The sequence below is a fragment of the Macrobrachium nipponense genome, chromosome 5 (assembly GCF_015104395.2).
Source record: "Macrobrachium nipponense isolate FS-2020 chromosome 5, ASM1510439v2, whole genome shotgun sequence".
Taxonomy (NCBI): Eukaryota; Metazoa; Arthropoda; class Malacostraca; order Decapoda; family Palaemonidae; genus Macrobrachium; species Macrobrachium nipponense.
Window position 1 is genome coordinate 28,449,486 of NC_061107.1, and position 20,000 is coordinate 28,469,485.

Sequence of the window (20,000 nt, forward strand, 5' to 3'; positions counted from 1 at the left end):
GTAAACGCAGCCTTACTTGTTGACGGCTTATCCAGGTCCCGTACCACTTCCAAAGCGCTCTCGCAGGACCCCCATCATCAGATTAACAGTTTATTCATCTCGGATGTATATTTGATCACACTGCAGATTCCACAATCACGGTTTGATCTTCCATATCACAGCATCGATTTTATTTAAAACAAAAAGGTAAGAATTTGGTAAATAAATTTTCCATTTTTTTGGAAAGGTACTTGACGGGAGATCACAACAATAGGAAAGTTACATCAGAAAATCAATCAATCATCCAAGGAATCAAGGTAATGGATGATGGGTTTGGCAGGAAAAAAAACACACACACATAGTAAGATGACAGTTGGATGTTATGTAGGGAAAAAACCTCTCTTCGTTTAATGGTGCTTCATTTAATAGTACTATGCGCTTTGAATGGACAGACTGAGTGATGCAGAAGGTTTTGCCCTCTTCCGCTTTCAAACCTGTAATTGAGGAGCAGGAACATTAACTGCGCCTCCAAACACAATCTCTCTCTCGTTATAAGAGTTCAAAATCACCCATCGACGTAGTACCTTCCCAATTGCTAACGACGCTCTTCTTTATACAATAAGGTTATGGTCAAGCATATTATTTTGACTGATTTACATAATGGACACATTTATTTGACTGACAACAATTTTAATAAAAACAATTATGCGCCTAGTGTGCATGTGTATACATCATCTGGAAACAATTCCTCAAAATTTCTTCGAAGACTTATATGAGCCGAATACCTTTAAGAACATTTCTAAATGAGATTCTAATCCTTGTCACTCAAACCAGGACAAGCTCTGGGACTATTGATCCCTTTCATCTAGCATATTTCCCGCCACCTTCTCTTCTGGTAGATAAGGGATCGAAATGCCGCCAATTCCAGAAGGTCGCTTCATGACTCTTAAGCATGCCAGTGAAGAGGATTGACGATGTGGCATCCTTGGCATCTTCAGTGCCCCCATTCAGTTACGAAATGAAGGTAACCTATGAAATATTCCGAGCCGCCTTTCCCTTCAGTAGACTTCTGAAGAATGGCAATTTCAACATCATCATCATGACAACTAGGGACGAGAAAATTTCAGATATTTCAATGATCAGTCCCCTACAAAATAAGTTTGTTCCGATACGTATACAAACCATCGGTCCTTTACATAGGAAGGAAGTAGCTAGCGGCACTGGAACGGTCGTAAGCTTCGAACAAGGGGAGAACGGTAGTTAACTGCTTGTCCGATCGTCGCGTGGTCAAACAAATCACTTTTGCTTTCGGCCGTGTGAGGATAGGACGTGCTCGTCATCGCTCTGCCCGCTTTGTCGTTTGCTTTGAGTATCAGCCCTCTTTTTCCTTGTGTGTTTGAGAGTGTATGCTTGTAAGTACTTTACATTTCTTTTTTCATATTAATAATGAGTGATCAAGAAATGGAGATTTCGCCGCGCCCCCCAGTCGCCCGTAGAGTGTGTCCCGGGCTGGAGGGGCGTAAATGCGGCGGATTCAGATCATTTGTGGATGTGGATCCACATGAGGTTTGTACTCGGTGTCGGGGCGAGAATGCTCCCGCACCGAGCCATGTGTAACATGTATGAATTGGTCCGAGGCGCAGTGGGTGCTGTACGAGGGCAGGAAGAGACTTAGGCCGCCAAAGAAGTCATCGGAAAGTCCAGTGACCTCCTTTGGTAACGGACACTTCATCTTCTTTCCTGCCCCCCCGGCCAGCCCCCACGTTTCGCGCCTTCCCCTGCGGGGGGGGGGGGGGGGGGGGGGGGTAGCGGAGTCCTTCTCCTATCTCGATCCGTCGAGTGTGGAGGAAGGGCGCCCGCTACCCGGACGTCCAGTTGTATTCGGGGTCTTCCGTCCGCTCTGGGTGGGGTTCTTCTCCCCCCAGGCGCGAGGAAACCCTCTGACTAACCCGACTGTTGCTTCCGCAGGTGTGCCATCAGCGAAGGAGGACGACCTTGGACAGGTGTGGGGAGTCGCTGGGACTGCAGGAGTGGCCTAGTATACAGGGGTTGATTCAGCGGTTGGCGGGGTCGGCAGTGGTCACTCATGGTACGGTAACCACTACCACTACCACAATATCTACACCAGCTTATGATATGCCACCGCACTTGGTGTATAACACCACATGTAATGTCGGGTGACACCCACGGCTGCAATTCACAAAACCGATTACGCCATACCAAAGAGGACGGTGGCCACCGCCACCTGGGTTCTTTGTGTTGCCGACCCCGGACTTCCGCTGCCCCAAGAGTACCCCCCTGGACCTGCCGCCAGTGCCGAGAATGACCGGTAGCTGCCGACAGGACGCTGCTCTCCTGCGGTACCTGCCGTGCCTGCCGTACCTGTTGCTGTCCCTGCTGCTCCTTCCCTTTCAGATAATGTGCATGCTGTTCCTGCTGTTCCTGCTGTTCCTGGCCACCTGTTCCTGTTGTTCCTGTTGTTGGTGGTGCTGTCACAGTCTCAGGTCTTTCCGGACAGGTGCAGTCGGGCCCCTGTTGCTTCGGCAACTGCCCCGGCTCCCTCCTGGATGGAAGACTGACGTCTGTCCTGCGGAGCCTGGCGAAGAAGAAGAGGAAGAAGAGGAAGTGTCGTCGTCGTCTTCGTCGTCTTCTTCGTCGTCTGCTGCCTCCTCTTCCCCTTCGACTTCTAAGGCTAAACAGCCGAAGAAGAAGAAGGCTGCCTCCTCCCCCCTAAGAAGACTCCTTCGGGATCTTCTAAGGGCCCGGCTCGCTCAGGCGAGTCGGGGAGCTCTTCTGCTGGTCCTCCTGTTCCTTCGGGAACGGGGCCCGTCTCTTCCTCTGCAAAGAAGAAGACGACGGGGGACCAGAGGTGTACCAGCCTCGGCTGGTACGTCCTCACCTGGTGTTAGCGGTTCTGCCGCTAAACCAGGTTCCGTCTCGGCCGCTTCTCGTTCGCGGAGAAGTACCGATGTGGACGCTCTTCCACGGGAGACCGTCCAGCCCAAAGTCTTGACGTCCGAGCCTCGCTCGCCGCCGTTCAAGACAGCGGCGCGGAGCAGAAGACTGGCGAGAGTCGTGCGCACGACTCTCGCCAGGCCAGTGGACGCTCTCGCAGCGATCAACTGGCTGCTTGGGTTGACGTGACGGGTCGCTGACCAGCCACGGGTTGAGGCGAGGAAGGGGTCCCCGCAGCCGTCGGTACCAGCCACGGCTGGTACCAGCGGCTCGACGCGCCCGAGAGGACGCTGGCCGGTCTGCCACGACAGAGAGCCTAGCAGGTCACTGACCGCCCGCTCCCATAGGGAAACCCGGGCGGAGGAGTGACCAGCAACAGCTCGGCCTGACGCTAGAGATCAGTCTCGACGTTCTCAGCCGAGCCTCTCGCCCCAGGCAGACAGCGGCAAGGCTAGGCCCTGCTGCTCGATCGCCACCCGCGGGTTGACGATCAGCAGCAGCCCTCACGCACGCTGGTTCCTGCCAGCGAGCGAGGGGGGAGCGTCAGGTCTGCCTCGCCCGTACCTTCAACTCCTCGGGCTATACCGGGAGGAGCGAGGTACCGAGGAGTGATCACGAGAGGTGCGCCGCTTGTGACCCCGCTATGACGCCGTATGGCTCAGGCACGGTTTTAGGACCGACCAGAAACATACGCGCAAGTAGTTGGAGGCGGACCGTCAGGGGTCTGCCGTTGTTCCTCCTTCTGAAGGAGGAGTATCGCGGGACCTGTTCTTGCTGGAGGGACTGGACGGTCCTACTCCACAAGACGCAGTAACTCCCGAGATACAGAGGAACTTTGCAGAGGTCATTAAGCTGATTCGTCAGCATAATGACCTTGCGGAAGGATCGCCGCTACCACCGGCAGAGCCACGTCGGCTCGAATCATTTTGGGGTCCCAAGAGGGAACCCAAATGATGGTGGGGTTACCGCGATCAGAGCTTGCAGACTCAGTCCTGGATCAAACTTGAGAATCTCGTCTCAGGACGGGAGGGATTCGCTGAAATCCGGACGGTCTTCTAAGCTGCTTCCTCCCCCTCTACAGCGTCAGAGGCGATTCTACGTGCCTTCGGAAGACCCGATACTGCCTAAAAACAGGTTAACCCGGACCCGTTAGCGAGGCTGACTCCAGGTGTGTCCCTGCAGCAGCTCCTGTCGGAGAACCTCTGGTTCTCGCAGCAGGAGGCACTTGCCCTGGAATCTACCGCTATGGCAGCGTTCCAGGCAGTCTCTTGGTTGGATTTGTGGTCCCTCACAATATCCAAAGTAGCGGCCGGCTCCGGGAGTTCTGCTCTCGAAGACGACGCTTCTTTCAGGAGACTGTGCCAGTCTGGAGGAAGAGCGATCTCTTACCACGCATCAGACTGCTAACCTGTGGGCCAACTTGGTTCTCCGACGTAGGGACGCAGTCCTTACCCGAGTGACCAATGGGGCCGGGCGTGAGGCGGCACTCGGGCTTCGCAATGGACCCATTAAGAGTTCCCCAGCTCTCTTTCCCGGAGAGATGGTGGACGCTGCGGTGGAAAGGCGGCGCACTGATGACAGTGACCGCTTAGTTCACATTGGCAGTCTCGAAGGTTTACTGGGCAATCTCGAGCGACTGCGGCCAAGCCAGAGCTTGGCTAGCGCTTCCACGGCGGCGAAGACGGTTGCACCGTCCAAGCCCCGTGCGAAGACTCCTGCTGTTTCGACTTCTGCTAGAGGAGGCCGTAATCAGCCCTCCTCCCAACCCTCCTTTCCCCGAGGAGGTGGTGGGAAGAAGTCGAAACGAGGAGGGAAACGCTAGGGACGGCGTTCCCCCTCACCTGCTTGCCGGAAAGGGGGGGGGTGGGGGGTGCCTGGCGAGCCAATGGGCGGACTACGTGGCAGCGCTTACGGCGCCGAAGAAACTGGATTATGTAGACGTCCTTCGGGAGGGATATTACTACCCTTACCCTTCGAGTCTCGGCCCCCCCTCATCTCCAAACCGGTCCATCTACAGACCTATGTCCGGGGATCAGCAAAGGACAACGCTCTTCGACAGGAGATCAAGACCATGCTGGCGAAACGAGCTGTAGAAATCGTGGAGGACCAGTCACCGGGCTTTTTACAGCCGCCTCTTCCTAGTGGAGAAGGCATCGGGGGGCTGGCGTCCGGTGATAGACCTCTCCCTACCCTGAACCGCTTCGTTCGCACGACGCGGTTCAACGATCGGCGTCGGCACGCTCGGTGCTCGACTCGATCAGGGGGAACGATTTCATGCTTTCAGTGGACTTGAAGGACGCGTATTTTCAAATACCCATCCATCATTCCTCCAGAAAGTACCTCCGCTTCATCTTCGCGGGACGGGACGGTGTACCAATTCAGGCACTTTGTTTCGTTCTCTCAACCGCCCCACAGGTGTTCACGCGAGTGTTCACTCTGGTGTCAGCTTGGGCCCATTCGCACGGGATACGTCTTCTGAGGTATCTCGACGATTGGCTAGTCCTGGCGAGCTCCCGCTCGCAGTTGCTACAGGACAGAGATCGACTCCTCAAGTTTTGTCGCGATCTGGGGATCGTGATAAACTACGAGAAGTCCGATCTCGAACCCAAGCAGAAGATGAAGTACCTGGTATGCTGATAGACACGGTAGCAGGCAGGTCTTTCCCGCAGACTTGCGTATCAGCAAATTCAGGGAGGCAGCCGGCCGGTTCCTGTCTCGGCAGGAACAGGCATCCCCACAGCAATGGCAAGTCGTGATCGGCCATCTGTTGTCACTCGAGAAGTTAGTCCCTCACGGGCGTCTTCACCTGGCGGTCTCTCCAGTGGAGGCTAAGGGAGAGTTGGTCTCAGGCCAAGGATCCCCTTACTTTCCCGTGCTCTCACGGACAAGGTGAGGCAGGACCTAGCCTGGTGGCGGTCGACGACAAGAACCTCTTAAGAGGAGTGCCCATACGCACTCCCCCCCCGGAGATGCTTCTGTTCTCAGACGCATCGACCAGAGGGATGGGGCGCACACCTGGTAGGAGTTGCTAGGAACTGCAAGGTGTGTTGGGACCATCACGAAAAGCACCTTCACATCAATGTCCTGGAACTCAAGGCGGCGTTCAACGCTCTCCGAGAGTTTCAGGACAGCTTGGTGGGACACTCAGTGGTGTGATGTGCGACAACACAGTAGTGGCATATGTCAACAAGCAGGGGGGGTTAGTGTCTCTTCCGCTCCATCAGTTGACGGGCAGGTGCACGAGTGGGCCATGGCTCACTCGATAGAGCTGTCAGCACGCTACATTCCAGGCAAGAGGAATGTAGTAGCGGACAAGCTCAGCCGTCGGGATCAGGTGATAGGGACCGAATGGTCTCTACACCAAGACGTGGCGGAAAGGCTCTTCAACCTGTGGGGGCGACCGGTCGTAGACCTGTTCGCCACCCGGCACAACAGAAAACTTCAGGTTTTCTTTTCAGCCGTGCCGGACCCATGGGCAGCTGCAGAGGACGCTCTCCAACACCCCTGGGACAACCTCTTCGCCTACGCCTTTCCTCCCTTCTGTCTGATTCGGAAAGTGATCAGTCGAGCGACTGGTCACTCCCAACTCATCAGAATGGATCCTGGTGGCTCCCAAACGGCCTCAAGCCGTTTGGTATCCGGACCTGCTGGCTCTTCTTGCGGACGCACCGAGAGAGCTACCCAATTGGCACAAACCTTCTAGCCCAGCCACACTAGAACGGTACCACCAAGCAGTCCAGTCCTTCAACTTCACGGCTGGCTGTTATCCACCATCTCTTGCGAACGAGAGGCTTTTCTCGTAGCGCAGCAACAGAGATGGCTGGACACGTCCGACAGTCCTCTGCAGCTGTGTACCAGGGGAAGTGGGCCGCTTCTGTGGTTGGTCGTAGACCAGGGTCTGTCTCCTCTCAGAGCCACTCTCAGCAGGTAGCGGATTTCCTCGTGTTTCTTCGCCGAGAGAAGCTCCTCTCAGTACCCACAGTTAAAGGATATAGAGCAGCACTGGCGCTCGTCCTAAAACTGAGGGGACTGGACATCTCGAACTCGTTCGAGATTTCCTTGCTAATGAGGAGCTTCGAAGGTCTTGCCCACCCAGGGAACTCAGGCCCCTGCGTGGGATGTGACTCTCGTCCTTAGGAGTTTGACTCGAAGACCCTTCGAGCCACTCCGAGAGTCGTCAGACAGGGATCTGACCTCAAGACCCTCTTCTTGCTGGCCCTGGGGCATCGGCGAAGAGAGTAGGGGAACTACTTGGTCTCTCTTATGATGTTAAACACACCAGAGGCTGGGATCTGTGACGCTCGATTTCGTCCCGAACTTCGTAGCCAAGACTCAGAATCCGTCGATCCCTGACAACAGGTTCGAGTCTTTCACGATCCCCTCCCTTCTGGACTTCACCGATAACGATGCGGATGAGATGCTGCTTTGTCCTGTGAGGGCGCTACGGCGCTATCTGAAAGCGAACTCGACACCTCAGGCCCTGAGTGTCGACCCGCCTCTTCGTTGAGCACTGGGGTTACCAAGAAAGAAGTTTCCAAGAACGAACAACGCTTTCCTTTTCTGGGCTGCGTGAGGTGATCAGGAGAGCGTACGAGGCCTGATGGTAGCGACGACATCCGTACGCTCCGACCGAGAGCCCACGAAGTCAGAGGTATCGGACCCTCCTTAGCGTTCCGTAAGAACTTCTCCGTGGCGCAGGTCCTGAAGGCAGGTGTCTGGGCCAACCAGACCACCTTCACGTCCTTCTACCTTCGGATATTGCCCCACACGTCCTTGGATACTTTTTCCTTGGGACCTGTGGTGCTGCTCAACACGTTGTGTAAGCTTACCCAGCACCCGAGCAGGCAGAACAGCATCGATCCTGTATGACTGGGAGAATGAATGTGCGAATGAGAGAGTGACTGGCTTCTCTTCACCATCTTTCTCTACCTCTACCTGTGGGCAGAGGGATACGGTCGTTACCACGCTGGAAGGGAGTCAGATGCAGGTAAGCTACTCAACCGAGCTCCATCCTATCTCTTTAACTAGAGATAGGAGTGTATATCCACCACTTTCTCCAACAAGGGGGAGGAAGTGGATGCCTACATGAGACAAACCCATTACTTTATATTTGCTCATGTACAGGAAAAAGTTCTTACAATGCTGGTACGAAGAGATACGCTTGCCTCTCTCTTAGTACTCGCTCAGAGGTCTGACCATTGATCCTGCGGTGCACACCCCGATCAATCGGACAGAGGCTTGGATCCTCCCTCGCTCTTACGACCAGGGAGGCATTCCAGGGATGGACGAACACCAGTCTGTTCATCTAAAAGACCTCGATTCCTCCCACCAAGAAGTGAGTCTTCCTCTTGTTAAAGGACCGATGGTTATGTATTACGTATCGGAACAAATGACAATTTGTCGAAAATTGCATTTTTCCTAACTATACAAGCCTGAGGTCCTTTACATATAGTCCCTCCTCATGCCACCCCTCACTCTGCGTATTTTGCATGGGCCAAAAGCAAAAGTGATTTGTTTACCTCCCAGTCGCGCGGCGCGCGACGATCGGACAAGCAGTTAACTACCGTTCTCCCCTTGTTCGAAGCTTACGACCGTTCCAGCTGCCGCTAGCTACTTCCTTCCTATTGTTAAAGGACCTCAGGTTTGTATAGTTAGGAAAAATGCAATTTTCGACAAATTGTCATTTCAGAAAGGCGGATAAGATATTATGCGAAACCTAATAAACCTTAGAACACTATGATAAAATCTTTGTTTTACGCCAATACCTAAAATGCAATTGCGGAAAATCAGATTCCTCCTCCGATATGCACAAGTGCGCGATGTTACAGGAGAAAATTATGTGTTTTTATCTCTTCTTGCAATAAAGCTGAGGTCTCTCTCTCTCCCCCCCCCCTCCTTCTCTATCTCTCTCTCTCCTCTCTCTCTCTCGTTCTTCTTCTCTCACCCCCTCCCCCCCTACTCTCTCTCTCTCTCTCTCTCTCTCTCTCTCTGTCTATTGGACTTTAAATCTCAATCTGAAGATTTGAGAGGAATACTTTAATAGTCACTTTTTTTTCTTGAGAAATATAAAAGTCCTTGACATCTAATTGTTTTTATTTATTCTTGGATGAATATATTTATGGTCTGTTTCATTCAAAGTTTTGAGTTATGAATTTATTACAATTTTTTAATTTTTATTATTATAAATGTGAGGTATTTGCTCCTCAACAGAATGTTTCAGTGGACCCATGGTTTTTTGGGGAAGATATATTGCTGTGTAACGAGCATTTAGAAATGGCGAATGTGAAAGTGGCCATGTAAATATAACATTAGACAAAAATGACTGAGAATTACGTCAAACGGACTTAGAAGAAATGGAGGTCGGATAGAGGCTCGGTGTTAGGGGACAGATATTTGAATCCATTCATGTTATGTTTGATATGTAATTTCTTATTTTATTTTGGGGAGTGCTTGATGAGACCATTTTCTATATCAGTTTTCTCTATTCTCTGTTAAACTTAATAAGTTCTAGGTTTTGTAAATCTAGGATTTCATAGAGAGAGAGAGAGAGAGAGAGAGAGAGAGAGAGAGAGAGAGAGAGAGAGAGAGAGAGGACTTCTTGGGTTGAGTAACCAGATACCAACTTCATCTCACGATGAGAAAATATCCCTGGGAAGGGGTATAACAGATGGAACAACAATCTCTCTCTCTCTCTCTCTCTCTCTCTCTCTCTCCTCATTGATTTATAAGCTAAACCAATTTTCCGAATTGCTGAAACGATTGACACATAAGTCATTCCAATTAATGAATTATTATCGCAATTTGTTTTTATGAATATGTGAACGTCTGTCATTCGAATTATTCGTAAACAGAAGGTAACAAAAGAGAAATATATAAATGAACGACAAGGTCAATGAATGCCTGCCATGATAGCAGAATCTCAGTATTGTCCTGCATTGCCTCCTGCAGCAAAAAGAGACAGCGAACCTGAACTAGCTTTTTACCAATAGTCATCTGAACATGACTTTTTACCGAAGGGCAAAATCGTGAAGGAAACAGAAGTTTTTCTAACAATAAATCTTGCAAGGACAAGTGTCCGTGATAATGACGTGTATATTTGGGTACAAAATTCCTTTTTTACAAACGGACTTTAGCTTATGCATCGTAGACATTAAGGGTGGCCAGACTTTTGGACTCCGAGATCTACTCTAAAGACTGAAACTCTTTACGATCTACCGTACTACATAATCACAATATTACGTGGAAAAAAATTCAAATAGCGCCAACGTACGATAAAATATGAGTACAATTGCCTTACTTATATATATATATATATATATATATATATATATATATATATATATATATAATATATATATATGCCTGTGTTTTTGTTTGTATATAGGATCGACCAAAGAAGTGGCCGTGATCGACTGGTAGATCGCGATCGACTGTTTGGCCACCTCTGGTAGTACATGGTAATAAGGTAGATAGGCAATTTATCCTTCTACTCGGAATGGACGCGAAAGAAGGCACTTTTAATTAAAACCTGCACAGGTGTTTAATGATATGTTTCACCTTCATAAAAAAAAAGTTGACTCTATAATTTGTTCTTGCATGCCAAAGTTAGTTTTTACTTGGAAATGCCATTTTTTTTCATTAACCTTGTGCAAACCTATACCTCTGTTTTCGTACCAGCCATGTTAATATTAATTATTATATTCTATAGGTTTTCTTTTTACCCTCTAAAACCTTATTCTTCTCGTATTGACTTTCACTTTTCTCCTTTACCACCATAAACGCTATATCTCTTACTAGTTCAGTTATAGCAGCTTTTTATTCTATCACTTAAAGGCTCTGCATCATTTACATAAAACACTTAAGCGCTTCAGTGGCGTGGTCGGTATGGTGTTGGCGTACCACCTGGGTGGTCGCATGTTCGATTCTCGGGCATTCCGTTGAGGTGTGAGAGATGTGTATTTCTGGTGATAGAAGTTCACTCTCGACGTGGTTCAGAAGTCACGTAAAGCCGTTGGTCCCGTTGCTGAATAATCACTGGTTCCATACAACGTAAAAAACATCATACAAACAAAACATTTAAGACTTATTTGCTAAGGATCCCTTTAACTTTGGCCTCTATCCTGAGCTTGCCATTTATCATATATATATTATTATTGATGTATATATGACTTGTATATATATATATATATATATATATATATATCCTATTATATAATGAATATATATATGTATCGTATACATATATATATATAGAATATATAATATATATATATATATATCAATCTGTATATATATATGTAATATACTATATTATATATTTATATATATATATATATATCTATATATATATATATATATATATTATATATATACAAAAGTATATATAATGTATGAGTCTGATCACACACCTTGATACATATATACGCATTAAAATACAAATGTCTTTTAATATCTATTTCGCTCTACCTCGGAATTAATATATTTTATGTTAACCTGAGGGAAATTTTTAGTTGATAATAATTTCGTCGGCTCTCGGGCGCGAACCTAGGAACTAAGAAATCAGGACGTACAGTGAAGCCCCTTTAATATATATATATATATATATATATATATATATATATATATATATTTATATATATATATATGTATATATATGACATGATATATATATATATATATATAATATATATATATGACACGATTTATATATATATATTATAATAATTATATTTAAGTATATATTTATTATAAACTAATAGATAATCTATATATATATATATATTATATATATCTATATATATATATAATATATATTATATATTAATTATTATATATATATATATATACATATTATATATATATATATATAATATTATATATATATAAAATATATAATATATATATATATTATAATTATATTATATATACTATATATATATTAACACATACAATATTATATAGAATATACGTATATATATATGATGTATATATACGTATAATAGTGTATATATATATTATTAATATATAGGCATTCATACATACATATATATATATATATATATATATATATTATATATATATATATATATATATATATATATATATATATATATAATAGTATTATCGGATACCTTGAGATTGATCTCTCTTGCTCCGAATCATGATAGTTAAACACTTGATCTAATGAGTTTCTTCGGAATTCCAACACAAGACCAAAAAGCTTTCATCCCGCATAGTTCCCTTTTCTATTAATAATAAAGGTTTTGCTGTTCATCCCTTTCTTTTCCTTCCTCGCTTAATCTCTCTTCTCAAAAATAATTTCACCGGAGAGTTTGACTCGACCCTCGCACTGTAGTTTCTTAACTTCAATGGACCATCTTCAGACTTGTATTTTGTTCATTCTTGACTTTTCTTCCTCCCTAACTCCTCCGTAACGGATTTACTCTCATTTGGATGTAAAATTGGATGTCTTTTCAAATTAATCATTGATATCTCTCTCTTTTCATGATTGTTTTTATGCTTTAGAATACCGTCTTTCCGGAGGAATTAATACTTTTGTTGAAACACTCATTTTTTTTATTCGTTTACCCATTTTCTATTGAAATCGTCAATGAACACTGTTATGGCACCTGCCTTTTGAAAAGGTGATAAATTAGACTTCTTTTGATTTTGTGTAACCTCTGATTTTTTTTTTCGTTGGTTCCTCCAACTTTCATCCTCGCATGATGTATGGTAATTTTATTTTTCAGTCGAATGATAACCACCGACTCTGTTATTAGTACAATAACCAATGACACTATTGAAAAGAGCGATAACCACTGACTCTTTCGATATATCAATAACGACTATTCATACGCTCCCAGGTCCGAAATTCATAGATTATGAAATACCCATATTTCTCTTGGCATTCGACCTATTTCTCAAAACATGTGTCATTCTTTGCTTTGTTTTACTATGACAAACCTCGTAAAAGTTCTCTGGATCCATACATGACATATTTTTTCTCGTTTATGCTCAATGTTTTTATACCATTTTTGTTCTTTAATACACAATCACAAATCATAACACTCACGCATATATATATATATATATATATATATATATATATATATATATATATATATGATATATATATATATATATATATATATATATATATATGATATATATATATATATATATATATATATATATATATATATATATATATATATATATATGCACTAGCTGATCAACCCGGTGCTGCCTGGGAAAACTCTGAATAACAACCAGTGATCTCTCTTTCTCTCTCTCACATTCCTGTTAAGATAGTTGCTTCAGTTATATTGCCCAGCATTTTTGCCATTTTCATTTCACCATTTCTCACCCTCATTCCTGTTGGGGCTGCACTTGGACTTAAAGGGCACTCGAAGTGTGTCTATTCATCCAGTGACCTAGAAAACTATGCATTAGCCACTAATATCTATCGTTCTTGACATTTTATTTGTCACCTCTTCTCACTCCCCTTCCTAGGGTTGAACTTGGATTGGATGGGCATAGGGAGTGTCTTTATTCATCTCTCTTGCCTCAAAAACTATGGATTAGAACTAATATCTATAGGGTTTGGCTATTTTTACGTGTCATCCCATTCCCGCCGCTTCTCAACCCCCCCTCCCCCTTCCTAAAGGAGCTGAACTTGGACTTAAAGTGTATCGGAAGTATAAAGAAAAGGATATTGAGGTAAATGCGCCAGGAAAAGTTCTACAATCCTCATCAATAGATTATCAGAACAAAGAACTCAAAAAAAATTTAGTTAGGATATTTTTGATGCCAGCTTACATAGGGAGAATTAAGTAAACCTAAACTAGATAATATTTAAAACATGAAAAAATAGTAAACAAGAAACTACATATCAAAATATCTCAGTAACTGATAAAAAACTAAAACGATAATGACGACTAACAAGAAAAGATAAGCCTCTGAATAATGCAGCTACAGAAATCTTAAATGTGAGCAACACCAATTGAACGCAGATTTATGGACTTCTACGTAAAATCTGTTTTGACAAGAGAGCGTTCCAGTGAAATCTTGACCAGCCGAAAGGATGGAGCCCGGACTTAAACAGTGTTGTCTCACAGATGAAAACCGCGATTTAGAAGGGGTAAATCTCGTTCCAGCAGACAAACACTTTGTTTCCAAAATGCCTTGTGTTAGAAAAACATCCACACTACAGAACGGTAGTAGATAAAGAACGCCAGGATTAAGATCAACAGAAACAACTATATAAGAACATAATTTCACACACGATATCCTTTCAATGACTAAAAACATTGCTGTTCATTGGTTCAAACAGCTTACGAAGCTGTTCAGGACAGAGTTCTTATGTTTACAGAGTTAGCCCCAGTTTTCCACAAGAGAGAAAGAGAGAGAGAGAGAGAGAGAGAGAGAGAGAGAGAGAGAGAGAGAGAGAGAGAGAGAGAGAGAGAGAGATAAAACTTCCTTATAATGTGCAGGCCCTTTAGTCCACAAAATGGCTCATTCATGAGAATGTAAACAGATGTCAAGACCCACACACGCTAAATAATAATAATAATGATAATGATTGCAGGTCCACAATAATATCGCATGTGAAGTTATATAAAGTGTTTAATGATAAGAGCTTTCGAACCCTGCACCAGGTTCATCCTCAGCAAAGTGAACATTATGAATTTAAAAATCTTTCGAAGTAAACTTCTGAATAGGACAATTAGTCCACTATGACGAACGCAAATGAAGGAAGCGCTCAACAGCCCACTAGGTGATTCCGTTGTTGTTTCGAATTCCTGCTGGTTATTCTGCTGGAACGTCTTGTGGGCTGTGATGATGCTGCACGGTGTTCCCTTGGCGATGCGGCTGCAATAATGCTGGACATCACGTCCCCCGTGTTGTAATCTGTCTGAGGGAGGAGAGCAGAAGAGGGGGCAGCATCAGGCGGAGAAAAAACAGAGCTTGTCTTAAGATTAAAATTTTTAACAAAGTTTTTAAGAATGCAAAAATTGACTAATGGGTCTTCCCCAACGAACGACTTGTTACCGTAAAAAGCTTGTCCTAAGTTTATGGCGGCACCTTCCACTAGTCTTCTTGTTTGGACATTGTTATTTTTAAAAATTATGTTAGATCCATCCCAATTCGGTCTATGGTTGTTCTTAAAAGCATGGGAGACTATTGCATTGTTCTGTGCATGAAGTGCATATGCTCGTTTGTGTTCCCTTAATCGGGTCGGTAATCCTCTTCCGCTTTCCCCAAAATATTTTTCCTTGCAGTCATGACAGGGGATTTCGTAAACTCCCGGAATGATAGTATTCTTATCGTTATTGTTGTTTCTGATTAGTTTCTGGCTAATGGTCGGTTTGGGCGGTATTTAAAAACTATTTTTGGTATCTTTTCTGGCTACTGTTAACGTAATTACATAATTTGTCAAGGTTGGGATTAAATGGAGGGTAAGAATCTGTTGGGTTTTCCGTGGGGTTGTTAACAGGACGATAAAATGCTTTCTTAGCTCTTGAAATGGCTTTGTCAAATAGCCAACAGTATTCTCCCCTCCATAAAATTCACAATAGAGAGAGAAATGATTATAAGCTACCTTTTTTGGACGTACTAGTCATTAGAGATCACAATAATTATAAATTTCAATTCTCGGTGTATCGCAAAACAACCACTCAGAAAGTTACATACATTTTTTATTCATTCCATGCTAATAACATTAAGAGCAATGTAGTAATGAACTTTGCCCTACGTGCTTTTAAAATATGCGACCCGGAGTTTGTCGATGGAGAAATTCAGCACATACGATCAACTTTTAGAGGACTAAGATACCCCGATCATTTTATTGACAAAGCCATTTCACGAGCTAAGAAAGCATTTTATCGTCCTGTTAACAACCCCACGGAAAAACCCAACAGATTCTTACCCCTCCCATTTAATCCCAACCTTGACAAATTATGTAATTACGTTAACAGTAGCCAGAAAGATACCAAAATAGTTTTTTAAATAAACCCAAAACACCATTAGCCATAAACTAATCAGAAACAACAATAACGATAAGAATACTGTCATTCCGGGAGTATACGAAATCCCCTGTCATGACTGCAAGGAAAAATATTTTGGGGAAAGCGGAAGAGGATTACCGACCCGATTAAGGGAAACACAAACGAGCATATGCACTTCATGCACAGAAACAATGCAATAGTCTCCCATGCTTTTAGAACAACCATAGACCGAATTGGGATGGATCTAACATAATTTTTAAAAATAACAATGTCCAAACAAGAAGACTAGTGGAAGGGTGCCGCCATAAACTTAGGACAAGCTTTTTACGGTAACAAGTCGTTCGTTGGGGAAGAACCCATTAGTCAATTTTTGAATTCTTAAAAACTTTGTTAAAAATTTTAATCTTAAGACAATCTCTGTTTTTCTCCGCCTGATGCTGCCCCCTCTCTGCTCTCCTCCCTCAGACAGATTACAACACGGGGGACGTGATGTCCAGCATTATTGCAGCCGCATCGCCAAGGGAACACCGTGCAGCATCATCAACAGCCCACAAGACGTTCCAGCAGAATAACCAGCAGGAAATTCGAACAACAACGGAATCACCTAGTTGGGCTGTTGAGCGCTTCCTTCATTTGCGTTCGTCATAGTGGACTAATGTCCTATCAGAAGTTTACTTCGAAAGATTTTTAAATTCATAATGTTCACTTGTCTGAGGATGAACCTGGTGCAGGGTTCGAAAGCTCTTATCATGAAACACTTTATATACTTCACATGCGATATTATTGTGGACCTGCAATCATTGTTATCATTTTCGACACTGAAAATTGTGCCCAATAATGATGATAATAATAATAATAATAATAATAATAATAATAATAAAAATAAATAAAATAAAATAATTAATAATAATAATAATAGTAATAATATAATAATAGATCAGACAATGGATGAAGCCAGATACAGAGAGAACAAAGATCCCCTCCATGAAAGTCTACAACACCAAGAAATTAAGGGAGAAAACAAGAGAGGTCAATGAAATAATGAGTCTAATACACACCACCAATATCACAGAAACAAATAACTTGACATATGCAGGAGCAAGATTAGTAGCAGAAACTGATGGGGATACAAACACAACACCACCAGCACAACCAACCCAACAGAAACCAAAACAGCAACCTCCGATTGGAAAAGGCGCCTGGAAAAGCAAACTGTTGATGAGATCTGACATGAGTAAACTGAAAGAGATGGCAGAAAAAACGGCTAAGAAGCAAGAAAACAAGGGAGGAACTGAACGAGAAATACAAAGTACAGGAGAGGGGACTAAACAACACAATAGAAGATATAAAACAGAGGCTTAAGGCCAAAGCATAATAAGATCCAACGGTACATGAAGAGGAATAAGGGATACCAACTAAACAAACTATTCGGAACCAACCAGAAAAGACTATACAGCCAACTAAGAGGGGAAGACACCTCCAAGAAATTCCTGAAGCTGAACCAAGTAAGAGACTCTGGGAAAACATCTGGAGCAATCTGGTATCACACAACAAACATGCAACATGGCTCCAGGAAGTCAAGGCTGAAGAAACAGGGAGAATAAAGCAAAGATTCACTGACATCACGACAGACACAGTCAGACACCAACTAAAGAAAATGCCCAACTGGAAAGCCCCAGGTCCCGATGAAGTCCATGGATACTGGCTCAAAACCTTCAAGGCCTTACACCCAAGAATAGCAGAACAACTCCAGCATTGTATCACAAATCACCATGCGCCCAAATGGATGACCACAGGAAGAACATCCTTTGTCCAAAAAGACAAGAATAAGGAGAAACATAGCCAGTAACTACAGGCCTATCACCTGCCTACCAATAATGTGGAAGTTACTAACAGGTACCATCAGCGAAAGGCTATACAACTATGTAAAGGATACAAACACCATACTCCAGCAACAGAAAAGGCCTGCAGAAGGAAGTGTAGGGGCACAAAAGACCAGCTCCTGATAGACAAAATGATAATGAAGAACAGTAAGAGAAGGAAAACCAACCTAAGCATGGCGTGGATAGACTATAAGAAAGCCTTCGACATGTTACCACACACATGACTAATAGAATGCCTGAAAATATATGGGACAGAGGAAAACACCATTAGCTTCCTCAAAAATACAATGTGCAACTGGAAAAACGATACTTACAAGCTCTGGAATAAGACTAGCAGAGGTTAATATCAGGAGAGGGATCTTCCAGGGCGACTCACTGTCCCCACTACTCTTCGTAGTAGCCATGATTCCCATGACAAAAGTACTGCAGAAGAGGGCAACAGAATTAACCATCTGATGTTCATGGACGACATCAAGCTGTATGTTGAGAGCATCAAGGAAATAGATACCCTAATCCAGACTGTAAGGTTGTATCTGGGGACATCAGGATGAAGTTTGGAATAGAAAAATGTGCCTCAGTCAACATACAAAAGGGCAAAGTAACAAGGACTGAAGGGATAAAGCTACCAGATGGGAACAACATCAAACACATGGATGAGACGGGATACAAATACCTGGGAATTATGGAAGGAGGGGATATAAAAAAAATCAAGAGATAAGACACGATCAGGAAAGAATATATGCAGAGACTCAAGGCGATACTCAAGTCAAAACACAACGCCGGAAATATGATAAAAGCCATAAACACATGGGCAGTGCCAGTAATCAGATACAGCACAGGAATAGTGGAATGGACGAAGGCCGAACTTCGCAGCATAGACCAGAAAACGAGGAAACATATGACATTACACAAAGCACTACACCCAAGAACAAAAATACGGACAGACTATATACATAAAACGAAAGGAAGGAGGGAGGGGACTACTAAGCATAGAGGACTGCGTCAGCATCGAGAACAGAGCACTGGGGCAATATATGAAGACCAGTGAAGACGAGTGGCTCAAGAGTGCAAGGAAGAAGGAATGATATAAGTAGACGAAGACCCAGAAATATACAGAAAACAGGAGAAAGACAAGCAGAACAGAGGAATGGCATAACAAACCAATGCACGGACAATACATGAGACAGACTAAAGAACTATCCAGCGATGAGACGTGGCAATGGCTACTGAGGGTAGAGCTCAAGAAGGAAACTGAAGGAATGATAACAGCGGCACAAGATCAGGCCCTAAGAACCAGATATGTTCAAAGAACGATAGATGGAAAACAATAACATCTCTCCCATATGTAGGAAGTGCAATACGAAAAATGAAACCATAAACCACAGCAAGCGAATGCCCGGCAGTTGCACAGAACCAGTACAAAAAGAGGCATGATTCAGTTAGCCAAAGCCTTTCACTGGAGCCTGTGCAAGAAACATCAGCTACTTTGCAGTAATAAGTGGTACGAACACCAACCTGAAGGAGTGATAGAAAACGATCAGGCAAAGATACTCTGGGACTATGGTATCAGAAACAGATAGTGTGATACGTGCAAATAGACCAGACGTGACGTTGATTGACAAAATCAAGAAGAAAGTATCACTCATTGATGTCACAATACCATGGGACACCAGAGTTGAAGGGGAGAAAGAAATGGGAAAAAAAATGGATAAGTATCAAGACCCTGAAAATAGAAATAAGAAGGATATGGGATATGCCAGTGGAAATTGTACCCATATTCATAGGAACACTAGGTACGATCCCAAGATCCCTGAAAAGGAATATGGAAAAAGTAGAGGCTGAAGTAGCTCCAGAACTCATGCAGAAGAATGAGATCCTAGAAACGGCGCACAAAGTAAGAAAAGTGATGGACTCCTAAGGAGGCAGGATGCAACCCGGAACCCCACACTATAAATACACCCAGTCGAATTAGAGGACTGTGATAGAGCAAAAAAAAGTAAAAAAAAAAGAAAAAAAAAATAATAATAAATAATAAAATAATAAATAATAAATAATGATAATAATAATAAATAATAAATAATAAATAATGATAATAATAATAAATCAATAAATAATAATAAATAATATTATATAAAATAACAATAATAATAAATAATAAATAATAATAATAATAATA